The 23541-nt window shown below is 51.3% G+C and overlaps 2 long non-coding RNA genes across 3 annotated transcripts; both read left to right on the forward strand.

The window, feature by feature from the left end:
- Positions 1-535: 535 nt before the first annotated feature.
- Positions 536-14713, forward strand: LOC131901116 (uncharacterized). 2 transcript variants are annotated; one of them, XR_009376365.1, is made up of 6 exons: positions 536-635; positions 3633-3711; positions 7691-7957; positions 10941-11019; positions 11340-11606; positions 14608-14711. It is a non-coding gene; the product is annotated as an uncharacterized LOC131901116 (long non-coding RNA). The 2 variants fall into 2 exon arrangements; XR_009376364.1 differs by lacking the exons at positions 536-635; positions 3633-3711 and having other exon boundaries at positions 7602-7957; positions 14608-14713.
- A 5298-nt stretch (positions 14714-20011) lies between these two features.
- On the forward strand, positions 20012-21801 carry LOC131901125 (uncharacterized). The gene is made up of 2 exons (XR_009376375.1): positions 20012-20065; positions 21709-21801. It is a non-coding gene; the product is annotated as an uncharacterized LOC131901125 (long non-coding RNA).
- Positions 21802-23541: the final 1740 nt, after the last annotated feature.

The raw sequence follows: 23541 nt of genomic DNA on the forward strand, positions 1-23541 counted from the left end.
CCACTTGGAATCTCTTGAGAGAGCCGAGTCCTGTGTGTTCCTAGGCCCTGCCACAGGTAGGTGGGTGTCCACAGAGGATACAGAGAGTTCCATGCCTGACAGGGTCTTGGGAAAGTTAGAGAACGGAAAGAGAAGTTTCCTGAGTGGTGCCTGGTATTTGGTGTAGGGTAGGGTCAGGAGGTGGGAGGTTAGGGGAGGGAGGAGGAGGGCTGTGCAGAGGAGAGAGATTGTGACAGAGGTGGACTTAGGTCAGAATGGTTGCCTGGTGCTGCCTAGGAGACGGTTAAGGTGGGGGCCTGGGCCCAGGGTTTGGTAAGGCAAGAGGGCAGGTGGGTGCAATGTTTCTTCTTTTGATGTGTTCTTGTCTTCACCTCAGGGACCTGGACGCCCTGCCTGTTGAGGCAAGGTTGTGGATGTCCCGGGCCTTATGGTCCCTGCTTCGCATGATGTAGGGCAGCATCCATCTGTACGCTCATCACTACCAAGGCCAAGGTTTTGGAAGGAAGTCCTTCTCTCCCATCTTAGTATTAGACCATCGGATTTGGGACTAAGGCCGCTGACTCTGCATCCCTTACAAGCATACACAGCTGCCTGCCCTTTTGCCTTGTGTCCATCCTGGAACGGCCTTCTGCAAGGTGGGAAGCCCGAGCTGGGTCTAGGGTCCCATTGAGTTGGGTGGTCGTCTCCCTTGCGACCACCCACTGCCTTAGAAAAACCGGGTTCATCCCACTGCCTTAGATGAACCGGGTACAGCCTTGGAGGCCCCTCTTGCCGGGCCACCTTGACCTGGAAGCTTGGGTCAGCAGACCCAAGGCCATGCTGGAAGCTGTACTTGTCACCCTGGTGGGTGGAGTCATGTAGACAGCCACTGGATCTCTGAAAGCTGCTGTGTGTGTGTGTGTGTGTGTGTGTGTGTGTGTGTGTGTGTGTGTGTGTCTGTGTGTCTGGGGTGAAGGCTGGGCTAGGGCAGGGATGCAGCTGTTAGAATACCCTGGTTTGGCAGCTAGGGGGCAATGCTCTGCCCCTGAACCCCAACCCCATTATTATGTTTCTTTGGCTCCTCCCCTATACTCCAGATGTGGTTTGTGGAGGACTTCCTTAGGGTGTGGCTCAGACTCTCAAGTGAGCCTGCGCCCACATCCACACACTCACCACTTGGCCCCCTCCATGACACCCTCCACCACCTGCCCTCTCTCCCTGCACCCCACCATACCCTCAGGCAGGGCCTTCAGGGGCTGGCACAAAGCCGAGTGTGTCAGGGAAGTGCAGTGCATGGAGGTTACAATGGAGGAACCAGTTAAAGTCTGATACCCCCATCTACACACCACACCCTCACCTTCTGCACACCACTGAATCCCTATCAGCAGCCCTAGAGTGGCATGTCTGTCCAGTCCTAGCCTAGATGGTTGTCCTCCATCTTGGAGCTTTGGCTTTTTTTTTTTTTTTGCTTTGTAAAGCTTGGAGAGAGAGCACCCTTCGCCCTTGGCCCTTGGCATTCTCGGTGCCCTGCTGCCATCCTGCGGATTCAGTTTGCCAATTGCGCAAGCAGGTCCCTGTGCTACCCTGGAAATGGAGGCGTGCCGCCTAGGGAAGGGCTCCAGCCTGGGTCCCCCAGGACCAAAGCGGTTCTCTGGCCTGCTCCATGACCCAGGAGAGCTGGAGGAGGAAGCAGGGTCCAGGTGACCGGCTCCGGGTGGGCAACACGTGGCTGGCTTGGGATTCACGGAAGCACAGCCTCCCTGGTCCTGTGGCTGCCATGTCTGGGCGCAGGAGAGGACCTCTCCGCAGGGCATTGTGCAGCCTGGGCTGCATGGGGGTGGTTGTGTGGAACTTTTCCTGCCTCCGTGCCAGCCCGCCTGCCCTTACGGTGGTGCACAAGGCCACCACGGGACTCCCTAGCTTTTGTCTGAGCCTCCCTAGCAGTATCCACAGCTCACTTCCAGAGACCACACAAACTCTGCCCTGCATCTCTGGGAGGTGCTCAGGGTCTCAGGCCTGGTTGCTAGCCACCTTGGCCAAATGTCTGTCATCCATTTCTCTCCTCCTGCCATCCCCTCTCCTCTCTGGCTGCCTGGACTTCTCTCTGGCTTGCCTTTTGTTTCTTTTACAACTGGATTTTCTCTTGAGTTGTGCTACAGGTTGAATTTAGGCACTGGGACCTGTTAGAAAAGGTTCCAGCTCCAGAGCCACATCCCCAGATCCCTGTAAGGGATCTGGAACCTTCAACTCCTCAATCATCATCCTATCCAACCTGATTGTTCGGTCCCAGTATGGCAGTGTGGTGGCTCAAGGTGAATTCCAGTAGAAGCATCCAGAACAGGGTTTGGACTCAGGGGTGCTCACAAAGAGGCCAGGCAGGACTTAGGTACCATAGTGGCCAGGTTTCACAGCCCGTGCTTCCCCTGACAAGCCTCCTCTGTGTCATTCAGGACACACATAGTCCTGTCTTCTCCTGCCTAGCTTCATTTGCATTAAACCCAGGAAGAACTCCCACCATCAAAGGTCCAAAAGCCCCTTGTCCTGCATTCTCATGTCCAGACATCATCTCAGCAGGAAGAATACTTAGAGAAGGCTCTGAAATTAACAGAGGGCACTATCTGGAGTCCTACAACTGCTAAGCATGCAGGAGCACTTTTGGTATGTGTGTGTGTGTGTGTGTGTGTGTGTGTGTGTGTGTGTATAGCTGGGATTATTGTGGCCCAGTACTGTGAGAAGTCATAGCAGTGCCTGAGAGGCACAGTATGTACGAGTTATGGTCGTCAGCTCTGGGATGTAGAGGAAGGACAGGTTTGCGTGTAGGGAAGCCTTTTAGGGCTCCATCCTTCAGATCCAGCTCAGGTGAGTACAAGGTTTGGAGTGGTGCTTCGTGTGTGTGGATTAGGGCTCAGTGGCATGCCAGAGCGTGGTTGGTAAGAGCATTGTGTAGGAACCATTGGGAAGGTGGCAGTACCGTCCTTTAAAGTGGCCTGACAGGCAGGTCCATGAAGTCAGGTCCTCCACACCCACACCCATCCCCAGGAAGCTCCCTTTTTAGCCACAGAAAAAGTCTCCAGGAAGCTTTGTAGAGAGGGAGATTTGGAAGAGCATAGACAGGCTTGTCTCCAGGTGGCAGGGAGAGTGATTTTCTTCTAGGCTTCATCATGGAAGATGTCAGCAGTGTGGAGGAGAGCCTCTGGAGACTTTCAGTGCTCATTGAAGGAAGGCTTCCTGTTGAGGAGTGAAAAGCATTTCCCTACTGAACATGGCCTAGCTAACCTGGATACCAGGGATGGGACTGTACATAGGAGCGAGGGACAGAAAAAGACAGAGATAGAGGTGGAGGTGGAGGTAGAGGAGGATAGATAAATGAGAGAGAGAGAGAAAGTAAGGCGAGAGCAAATGAGAATCTTCCTGTGGGGTGTTGGGTGTTCTCTAGTTTGTTGGTGTTTTTTTTTTTTTTTTTTTTCATGCAGGCTGGTGGGCAGACCCACTCTGTCTGTGGACACTTTTTCTGTTCCATGGGTCTGGGCCCGTGGAGAGAAATTTGTGTGAGGACACCTGGAATGTTTAGGGAAATCCATAAGGACACACAGGGTGGGTGTGTGCTGTAGGCATCCTGGTGTTAAGAGTGAGAATTGCTTCTTGTCCCTCAGATTCTATGTTACCTGTCCTCGGTCCACTTGGAATCTCTTGAGAGAGCCGAGTCCTGTGTGTTCCTAGGCCCTGCCACAGGTAGGTGAATATCCACAGAGGATACAGAGAGTTCCATGCCTGACAGGATCTTGGGGAAGTTAGAGAACGGAAAGAGAAGTTTCCTGAGTGGTGCCTGGTATTTGGTGGAGGGTAGGGTCGGGAGGTGGGAGGTTAGGGGTGGGAGGTGAAGGGCTGTGCAGAGGAGAGAGATTGTGACAGAGGTGGACGTAGGTCAGAATGGTTACCAGGTGCTGCCTAGAAGACGGTTAAGGTGGGGGCCTGGGCCCAGGGTTTGGTAGGGCAAGCGGGCAGGTGGGTGCAATGTTTCTTCTTCTGATGTGTTCTTGTCTTCACCTCAGGGACCCGGACGCCCTGCCTGTTGAGGTAAGGTTGTGGATGTCCCGGGCCTTATGGTCCCTGCTTCGCATGATGTGGAGCAGCATCCATCTGAACGCTCATCACTACCAAGGCCAAGGTTTTGGAAGGAAGTCCTTCTTCTCCCATCTTAGTATTAGACCATCGGAATGGGACACGGGACTAAGGCCGCTGACTCTGCATCCCTTACAAGCATACATAGCTGCCTGCCCTTTTGCCTTGTGTCCATCCTGGAGTGGCCTTCTGCAAGGTGGGAAGCCCAAGCTGGGTCTAGGGTCCCATTGAGTTGGGTGGTCGTCTCCCTTGGTGTAACACCTTCCATCCCACTGCCTTAGAAGAACCGGGTACAGCCTTGGAGGCCCCTCTTGCTGGGCCACCTTGACCTGGAAGCTTGGGTCAGCAGACCCAAGGCCATGCTGGAAGCTGTACTGGTCACCCTGGTGGGTGGAGTCATGTAGACAGCCACTGGATCTCTGAAAGCTGCTGTGTGTGTGTGTGTGTGTGTGTGTGTGTCTGTCTGTGTGTCTGTTTGTGTGTCTGTGTGTGTCTGTGTGTCTGGGGTGAATGCTGGGCTAGGGCAGGGATGCAGCTGTTAGAATACCCTGGTTTGGCAGCTAGGGGGCGATGCTCTGCCCCTGAACCCCAACCCCATTATTATGTTTCTTTGGCTCTTCCCCTATAGTCCAGATGTGGTTTGTGGAGGACTTCCTTAGGGTGTGGCTCAGACTCTCAAGTGAGCCTGCCCCCACATCCACACACTCACCACTTGGCCCCCTCCATGACACACTCCACCACCTGCCCTCTCTCCCTGCACCCCACCATACCCTCAGGCAGGGCCTTCAGGGGCTGGCACACAGCCGAGTGTGTCAGGGAAGTGCAGTGCATGGAGGTTACAATGGAGGAACCAGTTCAAGTCTGTTACCCCCATCTACACACCACACCCTCACCTTCTGCACACCACTGAATCCCTATCAGCAGCCCTAGAGTGGCATGTCTGTCCAGTCCTAGCCTAGATGGTTGTCCTCCATCTTGGAGCTTTGGCTTTTTTTTTTTTTTTGCTTTGTGAAGGGCGGAGAGAGAGCACCTTTCGCCCTTGGCCCTTGGCATTCTCGGTGCCCTGCTGCCATCCCGCGGATTCAGTTTGCCAATTCTGCCAGCAGGTCCCTGTGCTACCCTGGAAATGGAGGCGTGCCGCCTAGGGGAGGGCTCCCGCCTGGGTCCCCAGGACCAAAGCGGTTCTCTGGCCCGCTCCATGACCTAGGAGAGCTGGAGGAGGAAGCAGGGTCCAGATGACCTGCTCCGGGTGGGCGACACATGGCTGGCTTGGGGTTCACGGAAGCACAGCCTCCCAGGTCCTGTGGTTGCCATGTCTGGGAGCAGGAGTTGACCTCTGCGCAGGGGATTGTGCAGCCTGGGCTGCATGGGGGTGGTTGTGTGGAACTTTTCCTGCCTCCATGCCAGCCTGCCTGCCCTTACGGTGGTGCACAAGGCCACCCCGGGACCCCCTAGCTTTTGTCTGAGCCTCCCTAGCAGTATCCACAGCTCACTTCTGGAGACCACACAAACTCTGCCCTGCATCTCTGGGAGGTGCTCAGGGTCTCAGGCCTGGTTGCTAGCCACCTTGGCCAAATGTCTGTCATCCATTTCTCTCCTCCTGCCATCCCCTCTCCTCTCTGGCTGCCTGGACTTCTCTCTGGCTTGCCTTTTGTTTCTTTTACAACTGGCTTTTCTCTTGAGTTGTGCTACAGGTTGAATTTAGGCACTGGGACCTGTTAGAAAAGGTTCCAGCTCCAGAGCCACATCCCCAGATCCCTGTAAGGGATCTGGAACCCTCAACTCCCCAATCATCCTCCTATCCAACCTGATTGTTCGGTCCCAGTATGGCAGTGTGGTGGCTCAAGGTGAATTCTAGTAGAAGCATCCAGAACAGGGTTTGGACTCAGGGGTGCTCACAAAGAGGCCAGGCAGGACTTAGGTACCATAGTGGCCAGGTTTCACAGCCCATACTTCCTCTGACAAGCCTCCTCTGTGTCATTCAGGACACACATAGTCCTGTCTTCTCCTGCCTAGCTTCATTTGCATTAAACCCAGGAAGAACTCCCACCATCAAAGGTCCAAAAGCCCCTTGTCCTGCATTCTCATGTCCAGACATCATCTCAGCAGGAAGAATACTTAGAGAAGGCTCTGAAATTAACAGAGGGCACTATCTGGAGTCCTACAACTGCTAAGCATGCAGGAGCGCTTTTGTGTATGTGTTTGTGTGTGTGTGTGTGTGTGTGTGTGTGTGTGTGTGTGTGTATACCTGGGATTATTGTGGCCCAGTACTGTGAGAAGTCATAGCAGTGCCTGAGAGGCACAGTATGTACGAGTTATGGTCGTCAGCTCTGGGATGTAGAGGAAGGACAGGTTTGCATGTAGGGAAGCGTTTTAGGGCTCCATCCTTCAGAATCAGCTCAGATGAGTACAAGGTTTGGAGTGGTGCTTTGTGTGTGTGGATTAGGGCTCAGTGGCATGCCAGAGCGTGGTTGGTAAGAGCATTGTGTAGGAACCATTGGGAAGGTGGCAGTACCGTCCTTTAAAGTGGAATGACAGGCAGGTCCATGAAGTCAGGTCCTCCACACCCACCCCCATCACCAGGAAGCTCCCTTTTTAGCCACAGCAAAAGTCTCCAGGAAGCTTTGTAGAGAGGGAGATTTGGAAGAGCATAGACAGGCTTGTCTCCAGGTGGCAGGGAGAGTGATTTTTTTCTAGGCTTCATCATGGAAGATGTCAGCAGTGTGAAGGAGAGCCTCTGGAGACTTTCAGTGCTCATTGAAGGAAGGCTTCCTGTTGAAAAGTGAAAAGCATTTCCCTACTGAACATGGCCTAGCTAACCTGGATACCAGGGATGGGACTGTACATAGGAGCGAAGGACAGAAAAAGACAGAGATAGAGGTGGAGGTAGAGGAGGATAGATAAATGAGAGAGAGAGAAAGTAAGGCGAAAGCAAATGAGAATCTTCCGGTGGGGTGTTGGGTGTTCTCTAGTTTGTTGGTGTTTTTTTTTTTTTTTTTTTTTCATGCAGGCTGGTGGGCAGACCCACTCTGTCTGTGGACACTTTTTCTGTTCCATGGGTCTGGGCCCGTGGAGAGAAATTTGTGTGAGGACACCTGGAATGTTTAGGGAAATCCATAAGGACACACAGGGTGGGTGTGTGCTGTAGGCATCCTGGTGTTAAGAGTGAGAATTGCTTCTTGTCCCTCAGATTCCATGTTACTTTTCCTCGGTCCACTTGGAATCGCTTGAGAGAGCCGAGTCCTGTGTGTTTCTAGGCCCTGCCACAGGTAGGTGGGTGTCCACAGAGGATACAGAGAGTTCCATGCCTGACAGGGTCTTGGGAAAGTTAGAGAACGGAAAGAGAAGTTTCCTGAGTGGTGCCTGGTATTTGGTGCAGGGTAGGGTCGGGAGGTGGGAGGTTAGGGTTGGGAGGTAGAGGGCTGTGCGGAGGAGAGAGATTGTGACAGAGGTGGACTTAGGTCAGAATGGTTGCCTGGTGCTGCTTAGGAGACGGTTAAGGTGGGGGCCTGGGCCCAGGGTTTGGTAGGGCAAGAGGGCAGGTGGGTGCAATGTTTCTTCTTTTGATGTGTTCTTGTCTTCACCTCAGAGACCTGGACGCCCTGCCTGTTGAGGCAAGGTTGTGGATGTCCCGGGCCTTATGGTCCCTGCTTCGCATGATGTGGGGCAGCATCCATCTGAACGCTCATCACTACCAAGGCCAAGGTTTTGGAAGGAAGTCCTTCTTCTCCCATCTTAGTATTAGACCATCGGATTTGGGACACGGGACTAAGGCCGCTGACTCTGCATCCCTTACAAGCATACACAGCTGCCTGCCCTTTTGCCTTGTGTCCATCCTGGAGCGGCCTTCTGCAAGGTGGGAAGCCCGAGCTGGGTCTAGGGTCCCATTGAGTTGGGTCGTCGTCTCCCTTGGTGTAACACCTTCCATCCCACTGCCTTAGAGGAACCGGGTACAGCCTTGGAGGCCCCTCTTGCTGGGCCACCTTGACCTGGAAGCTTGGGTCAGCAGACCCAAAGCCATGCTGGAAGCTGTACTGGTCACCCTGGTGGGTGGAGTCATGTAGACAGCCACTGGATCTCTGAAAGCTGCTGTGTGTGTGTGTGTGTGTGTGTGTGTGTGTGTCTGTGTGTGTGTCTCTGTTTGTCTGTGTGTCTGGGGTGAATGCTGGGCTAGGGCAGGGATGCAGCTGTTAGAATACCCTGGTTTGGCAGCTAGGGGTTGATGCTCTGCCCCTGAACCCCAACCCCATTATTATGTTTCTTTGGCTCCTCCCCTATAGTCCAGATGTGGTTTGTGGAGGACTTCCTTAGGGTGTGGCTCAGACTCTCAAGTGAGCCTGCCCCCACATCCACACACTCCGTACTTGGCCCCCTCCATGACACCCTCCACCACCTGCCCTCTCTCCCTGCACCCCACCATACCCTCAGGCAGGGCCTTCAGGGGCTGGCACAAAGCCGAGTGTGTCAGGGAAGTGCAGTGCATGGAGGTTACAATGGAGGAACCAGTTAAAGTCTGTTACCACCATCTACACACCACACCCTCACCTTCTGCACACCACTGAATCCCTAGCAGCAGCCCTAGAGTGGCATGTCTGTCCAGTCCTAGCCTAGATGGTTGTCCTCCATCTTGGAGCTTTGGCTTTTTTTTTTTTTTTTTGCTTTGTGAAGGGCGGAGAGAGTGCACCCTTCGCCCTTGGCCCTTGGCATTCTCGGTGCCCTGCTGCCATCCCGCAGATTCAGTTTGCCAATTCCGCCAGCAGGTCCCTGTGCTACCCTGGAAATGGAGGCGTGCCGCCTAGGGAAGGGCTCCCGCCTGGGTCCCCCAGGACCAAAGCGGTTCTCTGGCCTGCTATATGACCCAGGAGAGCTGGAGGAGGAAGCAGGGTCCAGATGACCGGCTCCGGGAGGGCAACACGTGGCTAGCTTGGGGTTCACGGAAGCACAGTCTCTGGCTTCCTGTGGCCGCCATGTCTGGGAGCAGGAGAGAACCTCTCCGCAGGGGATTGTGCAGCCTGGGCAGAATGGGGGTGGTTGTGTGGAACTTTTCCTGCCTCCATGCCAGCCCGCCTGCCCTTAAGGTGGTGCACAAGGCCACCCTGGAACCCCCTAGCTTTTGTCTGAGCCTCCTTAGCAGTATCCACAGCTCACTTCTGGAGACCACACAAACTCTGCCTTGCATCTCTGGGAGGTGCTCAGGGTCTCAGGCCTGGTTGCTAGCTACCTTGGCCAAATGTCTGTCATCCATTTATGTCCTCCTGCCATCCCCTCTCCTCTCTGGCTGCCTGGACTTCTCTCTGGCTTGCCTTTTGTTTCTTTTACAACTGGATTTTCTCTTGAGTTGTGCTACAGGTTGAATTTAGGCACTGGGACCTGTTAGAAAAGGTTCCAGCTCCAGAGCCACATCCCCAGATCCCTGTAAGGGATCTGGAACCCTCAACTCCCCAATCATCATCCTATCCAACCTGATTGTTCGGTCCCAGTATGGCAGTGTGGTGGCTCAAGGTGAATTCCAGTAGAAGCATCCAGAACAGTGTTTGGACTCAGGGGTGCTCACAAAGAGGCAAGACAGGACTTAGGTACCATAGTGGCCAGGTTTCACAGCCCGTGCTTCCCCTGACAAGCCTCCTCTGTGTCATTCAGGACACACATAGTCCTGTCTTCTCCTGCCTAGCTTCATTTGCATTAAACCCAGGAAGAACTCCCACCATCAAAGGTCCAAAAGCCCCTTGTCCTGCATTCTCATGTCCAGACATCATCTCAGCAGGAAGAATACTTAGAGAAGGCTCTGAAATTAACAGAGGGCACTATCTGGAGTCCTACAACTGCTAAGCATGCAGGAGCACTTTTGTGTATGTGTGTGTGTGTGTGTGTGTGTGTGTGTGTGTGTGTGTGTGTGTGTACCTGGGATTATTGTGGCCCAGTACTGTGAGAAGTCATAGCAGTGCCTGAGAGGCACAGTATGTACGATTTATGGTCGTCAGCTCTGGGATGTAGAGGAAGGACAGGTTTGCATGTAGGGAAGCCTTTTAGGGCTCCATCCTTCAGATCCAGCTCAGGTGAGTACAAGGTTTGGAGTGGTGCTTCGTGTGTGTGGATTAGGGCTCAGGGACATGCCAGAGCATGGTTGGTAAGAGCATTGTGTAGGAACCATTGGGAAGGTGGCAGTACCATCCTTTCAAGTGGCCTGACAGGCAGGTCCATGAAGTCAGGTCCTCCACACCCACACCCATCACCAGGAAGCTCCCTTTTTAGCCACAGCAAAAGTCTCCAGGAAGCTTTGTAGAGAGGGAGATTTGGAAGAGCATAGACAGGCTTGTCTCCAGGTGGCAGGGAGAGTGATTTTCTTCTAGGCTTCATCATGGAAGATGTCAGCAGTGTGGAGGAGAGCCTCTGGAGACTTTCAGTGCTCATTGAAGGAAGGCTTCCTGTTGAGGAGTGAAAAGCATTTCCCTACTGAACGTGGCCTAGCTAACGTGGATACCAGGGAGGGGACTGTACATAGGAGCGAGGGACAGAGAAAGACAGAGATAGAGGTGGAGGTGGAGGTAGAGGAGGATAGATAAATGAGAGGGAGAGAAAGTAAGGCGAGAGCAAATGAGAATCTGCCTGTGGGTGTTGGGTGTTCTCTAGTTTGTTGGTGTTTTTTTTTTTCACGCAGGCTGGTGGGCAGACCCACTCTGTCTGTGGACACTTTTTTCTGTTCCATGGGTCTGTGCCCGTGGAGAGAAATTTGTGTGAGGACACGTGGAATGTTTAGGGAAATCCATAAGGACACACAGGGTGGGTGTGTGCTGTAGGCATCCTGGTGTTAAGAGTGAGAATTGCTTCTTGTCCCTCAGATTCTATGTTACCTGTCCTCGGTCCACTTGGAATCTCTTGAGAGAGCCGAGTCGTGTGTGTTCCTAGGCCCTGCCACAGGTAGGTGGGTGTCCACAGAGGATACAGAGAGTTCCATGCCTGACAGGGTCTTGGGAAAGTTAGAGAACGGAAAGAGAAGTTTCCTGAGTGGTGCCTGGTATTTGGTGCAGGGTAGGGTCGGGAGGTGGGAGGTTAGGGGTGGGAGGTGGAGGGCTGTGCAGAGGAGAGAGATTGTGACAGAGGTGGACGTAGGTCAGAATGGTTGCCTGGTGCTGCCTAGGAGACGGTTAAGGTGGGGGCCTGGGCCCAGGGTTTGGTAGGGCAAGAGGACAGGTGGGTGCAGTGTTTCTTCTTTTGATGTGTTCTTGTCTTCACCTCAGGGACCTGGACGCCCTGCCTGTTGAGGCAAGGTTGTGGATGTCCCGGGCCTTATGGTTCCTGCTTCGCATGATGTGGGGCAGCATCCATCTGAACGCTCATCACTAGCAAGGCCAAGGTTTTGGAAGGAAGTCCTTCTTCTCCCATCTTAGTATTAGACCATCGGATTTGGGACACGGGACTAAGGCCGCTGACTCTGCATCCCTTACAAGCATACACAGCTGCCTGCCCTTTTGCCTTGTGTCCATCCTGGAGCGGCCTTCTGCAAGGTGGGAAGCCTGAGCTGGGTCTAGGGTCACATTGAGTTGGGTGGTCGTCTCCCTTGGTGTAACACCTTCCATCCCACTGCCTTAGAGGAACCGGGTACAGCCTTGGAGGCCCCTCTTGCTGGGCCACCTTGACCTGGAAGCTTGGGTCAGCAGACCCAAAGCCATGCTGGAAGCTGTACTGGTCACCCTGGTGGGTGGATTCATGTAGACAGCCACTGGATCTCTGAAAGCTGCTGTGTGTGTGTGTGTGTGTGTGTGTGTGTGTGTGTGTGTGTGTGTGTCTGTGTGTGTGTCTCTGTGTGTCTGTGTGTCTGGGGTGAATGCTGGGCTCGGGCAGGGATGCAGCTGTTAGAATACCCTGGTTTGGCAGCTAGGGGTTGATGCTCTGCCCCTGAACCCCAACCCCATTATTATGTTTCTTTGGCTCCTCCCCTATAGTCCAGATGTGGTTTGTGGAGGACTTCCTTAGGGTGTGGCTCAGACTCTCAAGTGAGCCTGCCCCCACATCCACACACTCCGCACTTGGCCCCCTCCATGACACCCTCCACCACCTGCCCTCTCTCCCTGCACCCCACCATACCCTCAGGCAGGGCCTTCAGGGGCTGGCACAAAGCCGAGTGTGTCAGGGAAGTGCATTGCATGGAGGTTACAATGGAGGAACCAGTTAAAGTCTGTTACCACCATCTACACACCACACCCTCACCTTCTGCACACCACTGAATCCCTAGCAGCAGCCCTAGAGTGGCATGTCTGTCCAGTCCTAGCCTAGATGGTTGTCCTCCATCTTGGAGCTTTGGCTTTTTTTTTTTTTTTTTGCTTTGTGAAGGGCAGAGAGAGTGCACCCTTCGCCCTTGGCCCTTGGCATTCTCGGTGCCCTGCTGCCATCCCGTGGATTCAGTTTGCCAATTCCGCCAGCAGGTCCCTGTGCTACCCTGGAAATGGAGACTTGCCGCCTAGGGAAGGGCTCCCGCCTGGGTCCCCCAGGACCAAAGCGGTTCTCTGGCCTGCTATATGACCAAGGAGAGCTGGAGGAGGAAGCAGGGTCCATGAGACTGGCTCCGGGCAGGCAACACGTGGCTGGCATGGGGTTCACAGAAGCACAGCCTCCCGGGTCCTGTGGCCTCCATGTCTGGGAGCAGGAGAGGACCTCTCCGCAGGGGATTGTGCAGCCTGGGCTGCATGGGGGTGGTTGTGTGGAACTTTTCCTGCCTCCATGCCAGCCCGCCTGCCCTTAAGGTGGTGCACAAGGCCACCCCGGGACCCCCTAGCTTTTGTCTGAGCCTCCCTAGCAGTATCCACAGCTCACTTCCGGAGACCACACAAACTCTGCCCTGCATCTCTGGGAGGTGCTCAGGGTCTCAGGCCTGGTTGCTAGCCACCTTGGCCAAATGTCTGTCATCCATTTCTCTCCTCCTGCCATCCCCTCTCCTCTCTGGCTGCCTGGACTTCTCTCTGGCTTGCCTTTTGTTTCTTTTACAACTGGCTTTTCTCTTGAGTTGTGCTACAGGTTGAATTTAGGCACTGGGACCTGTTAGAAAAGGTTCCAGCTCCAGAGCCACATCCCCAGATCCCTGTAAGGGATCTGGAACCCTCAACTCCCCAATCATCATCCTATCCAACCTGATTGTTCGTACCCAGTATGGCAGTGTGGTGGCTCAAGGTGAATTCCAGTAGAAGCATCCAGAACAGGGTTTGGACTCAGGGGTGCTCACAAAGAGGCCAGGCAAAACCTAGGTACCATAGTGGCCAGGTTTCACAGCCCGTGCTTCCCCTGACAAGCCTCCTCTGTGTCGTTCAGGACACACATAGTCCTGTCTTCTCCTGCCTAGCTTCATTTGCATTAAACCCAGGAAGAACTCCCACCATCAAAGGTCCAAAAGCCCCTTGTCCTGCATTCTCATGTCCAGACATCATCTCAGCAGGAAGAATACTTAGAGAAGGCTCTGAAATTAACAGAGGGCACTATCTGGAGTCCTACAACTGCTAAGCATGCAGGAGCGCTTTTGTGTATGTGTGTGTGTGTGTGTGTGTGTGTGTGTGTGTGTGTGTGTGTGTGTGTATACCTGGGATTATTGTGGCCCAGTACTGTGAGAAGTCATAGCAGTGCCTGAGAGGCACAGTATGTACGATTTATGGTCGTCAGCTCTGGGATGTAGAGGAAGGACAGGTTTGCATGTAGGGAAGCCTTTTAGGGCTCCATCCTTCAGATCCAGCTCAGGTGAGTACAAGGTTTGGAGTGGTGCTTCGTGTGTGTGGATTAGGGCTCAGGGACATGCCAGAGCGTGGTTGGTAAGAGCATTGTGTAGGAACCATTGGGAAGGTGGCAGTACCATCCTTTCAAGTGGCCTGACAGGCAGGTCCATGAAGTCAGGTCCTCCACACCCACACCCATCACCAGGAAGCTCCCTTTTTAGCCACAGCAAAAGTCTCCAGGAAGCTTTGTAGAGAGGGAGATTTGGAAGAGCATAGACAGGCTTGTCTCCAGGTGGCAGGGAGAGTGATTTTCTTCTAGGCTTCATCATGGAAGATGTCAGCAGTGTGGAGGAGAGCCTCTGGAGACTTTCAGTGCTCATTGAAGGAAGGCTTCCTGTTGAGGAGTGAAAAGCATTTCCCTACTGAACGTGGCCTAGCTAACCTGGATACCAGGGAGGGGACTGTACATAGGAGCGAGGGACAGAGAAAGACAGAGATAGAGGTGGAGGTGGAGGTAGAGGAGGATAGATAAATGAGAGAGAGAGAAAGTAAGGCGAGAGCAAATGAGAATCTGCCTGTGGGTGTTGGGTGTTCTCTAGTTTGTTGGTGTTTTTTTTTTTCATGCAGGCTGGTGGGCAGACCCACTCTGTCTGTGGACACTTTTTTCTGTTCCATGGGTCTGTGCCCGTGGAGAGAAATTTGTGTGAGGACACGTGGAATGTTTAGGGAAATCCATAAGGACACACAGGGTGGGTGTGTGCTGTAGGCATCCTGGTGTTAAGAGTGAGAATTGCTTCTTGTCCCTCAGATTCTATGTTACCTGTCCTCGGTCCACTTGGAATCTCTTGAGAGAGCCGAGTCGTGTGTGTTCCTAGGCCCTGCCACAGGTAGGTGGGTGTCCACAGAGGATACAGAGAGTTCCATGCCTGACAGGGTCTTGGGAAAGTTAGAGAACGGAAAGAGAAGTTTCCTGAGTGGTGCCTGGTATTTGGTGTAGGGTAGGGTCGGGAGGTGGGAGGTTAGGGGTGGGAGGTGGAGGGCTGTGCAGAGGAGAGAGATTGTGACAGAGGTGGACGTAGGTCAGAATGGTTGCGTGGTGCTGCCTAGGAGACGGTTAAGGTGGGGGCCTGGGCCCAGGGTTTGGTAGGGCAAGAGGACAGGTGGGTGCAGTGTTTCTTCTTTTGATGTGTTCTTGTCTTCACCTCAGGGACCTGGACGCCCTGCCTGTTGAGGCACGGTTGTGGATGTCCCGGGCCTTATGGTTCCTGCTTCGCATGATGTGGGGCAGCATCCATCTGAACGCTCATCACTAGCAAGGCCAAGGTTTTGGAAGGAAGTCCTTCTTCTCCCATCTTAGTATTAGACCATCGGATTTGGGACACGGGATTAAAGGCCGCTGACTCTGCATCCCTTACAAGCATACACAGCTGCCTGCCCTTTTGCCTTGTGTCCATCCTGGAGCGGCCTTCTGCAAGGTGGGAAGCCCGAGCTGGGTCTAGGGTCCCATTGAGTTGGGTGGTCGTCTCCCTTGGTGTAACACCTTCCATCCCACTGCCTTAGAAAAACCGGGTACAGCCTTGGAGGCCCCTCTTGCCGGGCCACCTTGACCTGGAAGCTTGGGTCAGCAGACCCAAGGCCATGCTGGAAGCTGTACTGGTCACCCTGGTGGGTGGAGTCATGTAGACAGCCACTGGATCTCTGAAAGCTGCTGTGTGTGTGTGTGTGTGTGTGTGTGTGTGTGTGTGTGTGTCTGTGTCGGTGTGTGTGTGTATGTCTGTGTGTGTCTGTGTGTGTCTGTGTGTCTGGGGTGAAGGCTGGGCTAGGGTAGGGATGCAGCTGTTAGAATACCCTGGTTTGGCAGCTAGGGGGCGATGCTCTGCCCCGATACCCAACCCCATTATTATGTTTCTTTGGCTCCTCCCCTATAGTCCAGATGTGGTTTGTGGAGGACTTCCTTAGGGTGTGGCTCAGACTCTCAAATGAGCCTGCCCCCACATCCACACACTCCCCACTTGGCCCCCTCCATGACACCCTCCACCACCTGCCCTCTCTCCCTGCACCCCACCATACCCTCAGGCAGGGCCTTCAGGGGCTGGCACAAAGCCGAATGTGTCAGGGAAGTGCAGTGCATGGAGGTTACAATGGAGGAACCAGTTCAAGTCTGTTACCCCCATCTACACACCACACCCTCACCTTCTGCACACCACTGAATCCCTAGCAGCAGCCCTAGAGTGGCATGTCTGTCCAGTCCTAGGCTAGATGGTTGTCCTCCATCTTGGAGCTTTGGCTTTTTTTTTTTTTTTTTTTTGCTTTGTGAAGGGCGGAGAGAGAGCACCCTTCGCCCTTGGCCCTTGGCAATCTCTGTGCCCTGCTGCCATCCCGCGGATTCAGTTTGCCAATTCCGCCAGCAGGTCCCTGTGCTACCCTGGAAATGGAGGCGTGCCGCCTAGGGAAGGGCTCCCGCCTGGGTCCCCCAGGACCAAAGTGCTTCTCTGGCCCACTCCATGACCCAGGAGAGCTCCAGGAGGAAGCAGGGTCCAGATGACAGGCTCCGGGCGGGCAAAACGTGGCTGGCTTGGGGGTTCATGGAAGCGCAGCCTCCCGGGTCCTGTGGCTGCCATGTCTGGGAGCAGGAGAGGAGCACTCTGCAGAGGATTGTGCAGCCTGGGCTGCATGGGGGTGGTTGTGTGGAAATTTTCCTGCCTCCATGCCAGCCCGCCTGCCCTTAAGGTGGTGCACAAGGCCACCCCGGGACCCCCTAGCTTTTGTCTGAGCCTCCCTAGCAGTATCCACAGCTCACTTCCGGGGACCACACAAACTCTGCCCTGCATCTCTGGGAGGTGCTCAGGGGCTCAGGCCTGGTTGCTAGCCACCTTGGCCAAATGTCTGTCATCCATTTATCTCCTCCTGCCATCCCCTCTCCTCTCTGGCTGCCTGGACTTCTCTCTGGCTTGCCTTTTGTTTCTTTTACAACTGGCTTTTCTCTTGAGTTGTGCTACAGGTTGAATTTAGGCACTGGGACCTGTTAGAAAAGGTTCCAGCTCCAGAGCCACATCCCCAGATCCCTGTAAGGGATCTGGAACCCTCAACTCCCCAATCATCATCCTATCCAACCTGATTGTTCGGTCCCAGTATGGCAGTGTGGTGGCTCAAGGTGAATTCCAGTAGAAGCATCCAGAACAGGGTTTGGACTCAGGGGTGCTCACAAAGAGGCCAGGCAGGACTTAGGTACCATAGTGGCCAGGTTTCACAGCCCGTGCTTCCCCTGACAAGCCTCCTCTGTGTCATTCAGGACACACATAGTCCTGTCTTCTCCTGCCTAGCTTCATTTGCATTAAACCCAGGAAGAACTCCCACCATCAAAGGTCCAAAAGCCCCTTGTCCTGCATTCTCATGTCCAGACATCATCTCAGCAGGAAGAATACTTAGAGAAGGCTCTGAAATTAACAGAGGGCACTATCTGGAGTCCTACAACTGCTAAGCATGCAGGAGCGCTTTTGTGTATGTGTGTGTGTGTGTGTGTGTGTGTGTGTGTGTGTGTGTATACCTGGGATTATTGTGGCCCAGTACTGTGAGAAGTCATAGCAGTGCCTGAGAGGCACAGTATGTACGAGTTATGGTCGTCAGCTCTGGGATGTAGAGGAAGAACAGGTTTGCATGTAGGGAAGCCTTTTAGGGCTCCATCCTTCAGATCCAGCTCAGGTGAGTACAAGGTTTGGAGTGGTGCTTCGTGTGTGTGGATTAGGGCTCAGGGGCATGCCAGAGCGTGGTTGGTAAGAGCATTGTGTAGGAACCATTTGGAAGGTGGCAGTACCACCCTTTAAAGTGGAATGACAGGCAGGTCCATGAAGTCAGGTCCTCCACACCCACCCCCATCACCAGGAAGCTCCCTTTTTAGCCACAGCAAAAGTCTCCAGGAAGCTTTGTAGAGAGGGAGATTTGGAAGAGCATAGACAGGCTTGTCTCCAGGTGGCAGGGAGAGTGATTTTCTTCTAGGCTTCATCATGGAAGATTTCAGCAGTGTGGAGGAGAGCCTCTGGAGACTTTCAGTGCTCATTGAAGGAAGGCTTCCTGTTGAGGAGTGAAAAGCATTTCCCTACTGAACGTGGCCTAGCTAACCTGGATACCAGGGAGGGGACTGTACATAGAATGAGGGACAGAGAAAGACAGAGATAGAGGTGGAGGTGGAGGTAGAGGAGGATAGATAAATGAGAGAGAGAGAAAGTAAGGCCAGAGCAAATGAGAATCTGCCTGTGGGGTGTTGGTTGTTCTCTAGTTTGTTGGTGTTTTTTTTTCATGCAGGCTGGTGGGCAGACCCACTCTGTCTGTGGACACTTTTTTCTGTTCCATGGGTCTGGGCCCGTGGAGAGAAATTTGTGTGAGGACACGTGGAATGTTTAGGGAAATCCATAAGGACACACAGGGTGGGTGTGTGCTGTAGGCATCCTGGTGTTAAGAGTGAGAATTGCTTCTTGTCCCTCAGATTCTATGTTACCTGTCCTCGGTCCACTTGGAATCTCTTGAGAGAGCCGAGTCGTGTGTGTTCCTAGGCCCTGCCACAGGTAGGTGGTTGTCCACAGAGGATACAGAGAGTTCCTTGCCTGTCAGGTTTTGGGGAAGTTACAGAACAGGAAGAGAAGTTTCCTGAGTGGTGCCTGGTAGTTGGTGTAGGGTAGGGTCGGGAGGTGGGAGGTTAGGGGTGGGAGGTGGAGGTCTGTGCAGAGGAGAGAGATTGTGACAGATGTGGATGTAGGTCAGAATGGTTGCCTGGTGCTGCCTAGGAGACGGTTAAGGTGGGGACCGGTCCCAAGTTTTGGTAGGCAAGAGGGCAAGTGGGTGCAATGTTTCTTCTTTTGATGTGTTGTTGTCTCCACCTCAGGTACCTGGACGGCCTGCCTGTTGAGGCGAGGTTGTGGATGTCCCTGGCCCCAGTGTTCCCTGCTTGGATGATGTGGGGCAGCATCCACTTGAATGCACTTCACCATGGAGGCCAAGGTTTTGGAAGGAAGCCCTTCTCCACTCCCATCTCAATATTAGACCATCGGAGCATGGGACAGGAAGCTCTGGGCCCCCACCCTGGAGTCCTGATCAGTGTACACAGCTGCCTGTCCCTTTCCCTTGTGTCCATCTGTGAGCAGTCTTCTGCCAGGTGGGAACCCGGTGCTGGGACTAGGGTCCCATTGAGTTGGGCGATAGTCTCCCTTGGTGTCACAACTTCCCGTGTGCTCTTGGTTCTGGGACACCACCATCCCACTGCTCTAGCAGGTCCGGGGTCAACCTGGGAGGCCCTTCTTTGCTCGCCGCCTTGACCTGGAAGCTTGGGTCAGCAGACCTAAGGCCATCCTGGCAGCTGTATTGCTCACCCTGGTAGGTGGAGTCTTGTAGACTGCTGCTGGATTTCTGCAACGTGCTATTTGTGTGTGTATGTGTGTGTGTGTGTGTGTGTGTGTGTGTGTGTCTGTCTGTCTGTCTGTGTCTGTGTCTGTATGTGTGTGTGTATCTGTGTTTGTGTGCACATGTGTGAAGGACCTCATGTAGAAGTTCAAGGACAACTTTCAAGATTCAGTTCTTTCCTTCCACCCTGGGACTTGGCGCTTACACTATGGTTGTTGGGCTAGCACAGCAAACTCCTTTACTTGCTAAGATTTCTGTTGCCTTCTGTATCTTCATTTTTGTCAGTGTTATGGTTTGTGTGGGTCAGGGGTTTTCAAGAGGGGACATACAGGTCAGGGATCATTTTTGAATTTAGTAATATTTTAAAAGTCCATCCCAAATGTAAATAACTTAGCATCCTTGGTGTAGTAGATGAATGGAACTAAAGACTCCAATTTTCAGTCAAGGATCAAGTCTCCTTTAGATTAATTTTTATGCAGTGTTATTCTAAGTAAAGTTTCCCTTGGGAACAAGTTAGAATTCTCTACTGCAGACCTACCCAGCAGTTTACATTTGAACATCATTCTTCAGGGATTCATGTACATACTCAGTATTAAAGTACTGATATCTAATTGTTATAGAATGATAGTTGCTGAGGTCATTTAATGGAGAGGAGGGGTACCATAATTGTGACTTTCATTGTGGCTGATCATTTCTTAAAGGAGAAAAACTGCTAAACCTGATTTGTAAACCCAAATACCATTATTTAGTATAATAGTTACTGGTGATAGAAGGCACCATAGGTTAGTATAAATTCTTTTCATTTTTGTTTATACAGAAAATATTTATACAAAGATCAAGATCGTTAACAATAAAAAGTTCACATTTTAACTGTAAGTTGATCATTAGATCGTTTCCTAGGATCCATGTAAGGGTGACGGGAAGTTTGGGGAAGAGTTTCTGTGTAAAAACCACAAGGCGGTGCTTAGGGCTGGTGGTGGGACTTGAGGGCCTATGAGGTTAGGGGGCTCTGAGAACTGCAGAGAGCAGGAAAAGAATGAATGTGAGGTCCAAGGGAGCTGATGGTTGGGATGCTTGGCCCATTGCAACTGGGCAACTTTCTCCATAAACTGGCCAAGAACAATGGTCCTCCTAAACCTTACCTAAGCTGGTTTATAAGGAAAAGACTTCATACTGAGAGGTAAAGAGGAGCCAGGGGTCTAGGGATGACTTTGTCCTGACACTAAAAGGTACAGGTGGGAGAATAATAGACTTCTGCCTCCATCCACAGAGCAGTAATAAACAATGCCTGCCAATGCTGGGAGTTAGGCTGTTAGAACAGAGAGCTCTATAATGCTTCCTAAGGGGACTAACTATTCTGAAGCAAGAATGAGAAGACTCAAATGCAACGACCCTATTAAAATGTAGATCTTGCTGGCAAGCAATCAAGAGAAGATTAGCCACAATAGTGCTGGTAGCAAGTGAAAACAATGGATAGTTCCTCTTTACAAACAAGAGCATCAAGCAGCTGAGAAAACCCCTCTTGATGTTAGGAGAAAACCTCAAAGACTGTCCCTGCCTTAGAAAGCATCTGATTGAATTTCACTCTGGGGCTCCTGGTTTCAGAGTCAGCACTCAGACCATGACAGAAAAGACTAGGTAGAATGGTATGGTGGGAGAAGATGTGACAGACATGTTAAGGTCTTAACGTATCAAAAAGCAGAAAGAGGACCAGAAACTGCGTAGGCTCTGTCCTTCAAAACCCACCCCTATTGATCCATATCCACCAGCTAGGAGACCCGTCTTCCAAATACTCCACAGCAGTACTATATGGGAACCAAGTTCTTAAACATATGAGCCTGTCGGAAGCAACTTAAATCCAAGTCACAGCATTCACATTTATTTATATCAGTGTGGATGCATACATGTTTATTCTATACTTTGTGTTATCATTCAATATGTCTATATTCATTTTATTGTGTATATTGCTGCAATTTGATAGAGACTTTTTTCTTCCTTTGGCATACCTCCATCCTTGTAGGTGTGTGTGTTGGGGGGTCAATACTTTGGACAAAGGTATGTCAATGTTTGGCATGGTAAGGGGTTGTCACACCATTTCTAAAGTGGCATTCTTATTTTGCATTTCTATTAGAAATGGTTGTGTGTCCCTGTTGCTCTGTGTCTTAACAAGCAACTGATACAATTTTTTAAAAAAGATGACCATTTCTTTTCATTTTTGTGTCCTAGTACTGGAATTCAAGACCAGACGCTTGTATATGCAAGATATACTGTCTGATTTTTGGTTTCGTTTGTCAAGTTGGGAAGAAGGAACATTTGTTTAAGAACTGCCTTTATTAGCTAGCCTTTGGGCATGTGTGTGGGACATCTTCTTGACTGCTGATTGATAGAGGAAAGGTCTAGCCCACTGTGAGTGGTCCCTTGCCTAGGTAGGTGGCCATAGGTTATATAAGAAAGGTAGCATAGTAAGGCAGAGCAGAAGCCAGCAAGCAACATCCATTCATGATTTCTGCTTCAGATTCGGCCTCCAGATTTCTGTGCTCAAGTTCCTGCCTTGACTTCCTTCCACAGTGGACTGTCACCTGTAAGCCAAATAAACCCTTTCCCAGAATTGTTTTGGTCTGTGCTTTGTCACAGCAGTAGAGAAAGAAGCTACCACACCAGGGAACCATTTTGCCACTGTTCTTCAGGCTCTGAATTGGCATTTCGTTTTCTTGTTATACATTTTATTATTTAAGACAATATTTAAATTTATACTTTGATCATGATTTTCCCATCCCACAAGTCCTTCCAAATCCTCTACCCTTTCCTACTTATCCAACTTTAAGTTCTTTCTCAAAACAAACAAACAAACAAATAAATAAACAAAAACCAATTCTTAGAAAGCATGTAGTTATACTTGGTTTCAATTATATGGCTTTATTTTGAGAAGACATTAATTTTAGTTTGCCACTTTTTCTAACATTATGCTGTATTTTATCATCATTATTTTCACAAGTATCTTATTTTTAAACTTTTGTTTCAGTAGAGCTAAAGCTTACCAGAAATTTGTTCTTATTTATAAATCCCTTTAATTTGTTAAATGAATCCTCTTCACGTACTTTAAGAAGGAATTGCTTTTTAATGAGAGACAGAAAGTGAGTGGATCAGGATGGGAGGGAGGTTGGGAGAAAAATGGGAGAAGTAGGGGAGGGGAAATCTTTTTTTTTTTTAATTATTTTATTTATTATGTATACAGTATTCTGCCTGCATGTGTCCCTGCAGGCCAGAAGAGGGCACCAGATCTCATTACGGATGGTTGTGAGCCACCATGTGGTTGCTGGGAATTGAACTCAGGACCTCTGGAAGAGCAGTCGGTGCTCTTAACCACTGAGCCATCTCTCCAGCCCCCGGGAGGGGAAATCTTAATCAGGATATAATATATGAGAAAAATATTTTCAATAAAATAAAGGAACGAAAAAAGACAATACCCACAGATGGGCTGAAACACTAAAGAGCCGATGTTCCTAAAATGAATCCTAATCACTTTAACGTCTGTCTCCAGTACTGTATGGATTCTTAAAAATGGATTGTAGTTGTAAGTTGGCCTTTCCCAGTGGATCCTTCATCATTTAAATACTTCAGAAAAGAAAACAGAGGTACTTGACTGAAACTGAACGTCCCTTAGGAAGCTTGAGTTCAAAGTGATTGCTACTGTGATGGCGCTGACATGTGGAACTGCAGATAGGGAAACTTCCCTCGCTCCTCCCTTCCTGCTCTTGCCCCCTCACCTGGCCTTTCTGTCCTCATGATGTATCCCAGAATGTTACAGAGCAGCAAGGCAACCCTACAGCAGCACCGGATTGGGAGGTCAAGTCTCCTATCCTCCAAGTCTATGTGTCAAATAACCTTCTGCTCAAGTAGTTTTCTGTGTGTCTGTTTGTTCTTTTGGGGATGTTTTCCCCTTTGTTTGTTGGTCTTATTCTGATGTGTTAGTTGTTTTTTTATATTTCATTTTATTATTATCCCCTAGATGTCTGTTTGTTTTCTAATGAGAGACAAAAAGGGGGTGGATCGGATGAGAAGGAGGTGGAAAGAAACTGGGAGGATTATGTAGACAAATTTCTAAGTGGTCTTATTAAATAAAGAACATGGAGCCAAATATAAGGGTGAAAGCCTCAGAGATCAGAGAAATAGTGAGAGCCACCAACCACCTTACCTCACCAGCTCTGTAGCTTCCAAAATGCCATGACTTCCTGTCTACCCAGGCTTTTATTGCCCTGCTCTTCTGCCCTCTCATTGACTATTAGCCCAGCTAGCTCACTTGCTTGTTACTGCCTATCTGTACAGACCTCCAGGATCTCTATGGTTG

This window comes from Peromyscus eremicus, unplaced genomic scaffold, assembly GCF_949786415.1.
Source record: "Peromyscus eremicus unplaced genomic scaffold, PerEre_H2_v1 PerEre#2#chrX_unloc_3, whole genome shotgun sequence".
Taxonomy (NCBI): Eukaryota; Metazoa; Chordata; class Mammalia; order Rodentia; family Cricetidae; genus Peromyscus; species Peromyscus eremicus.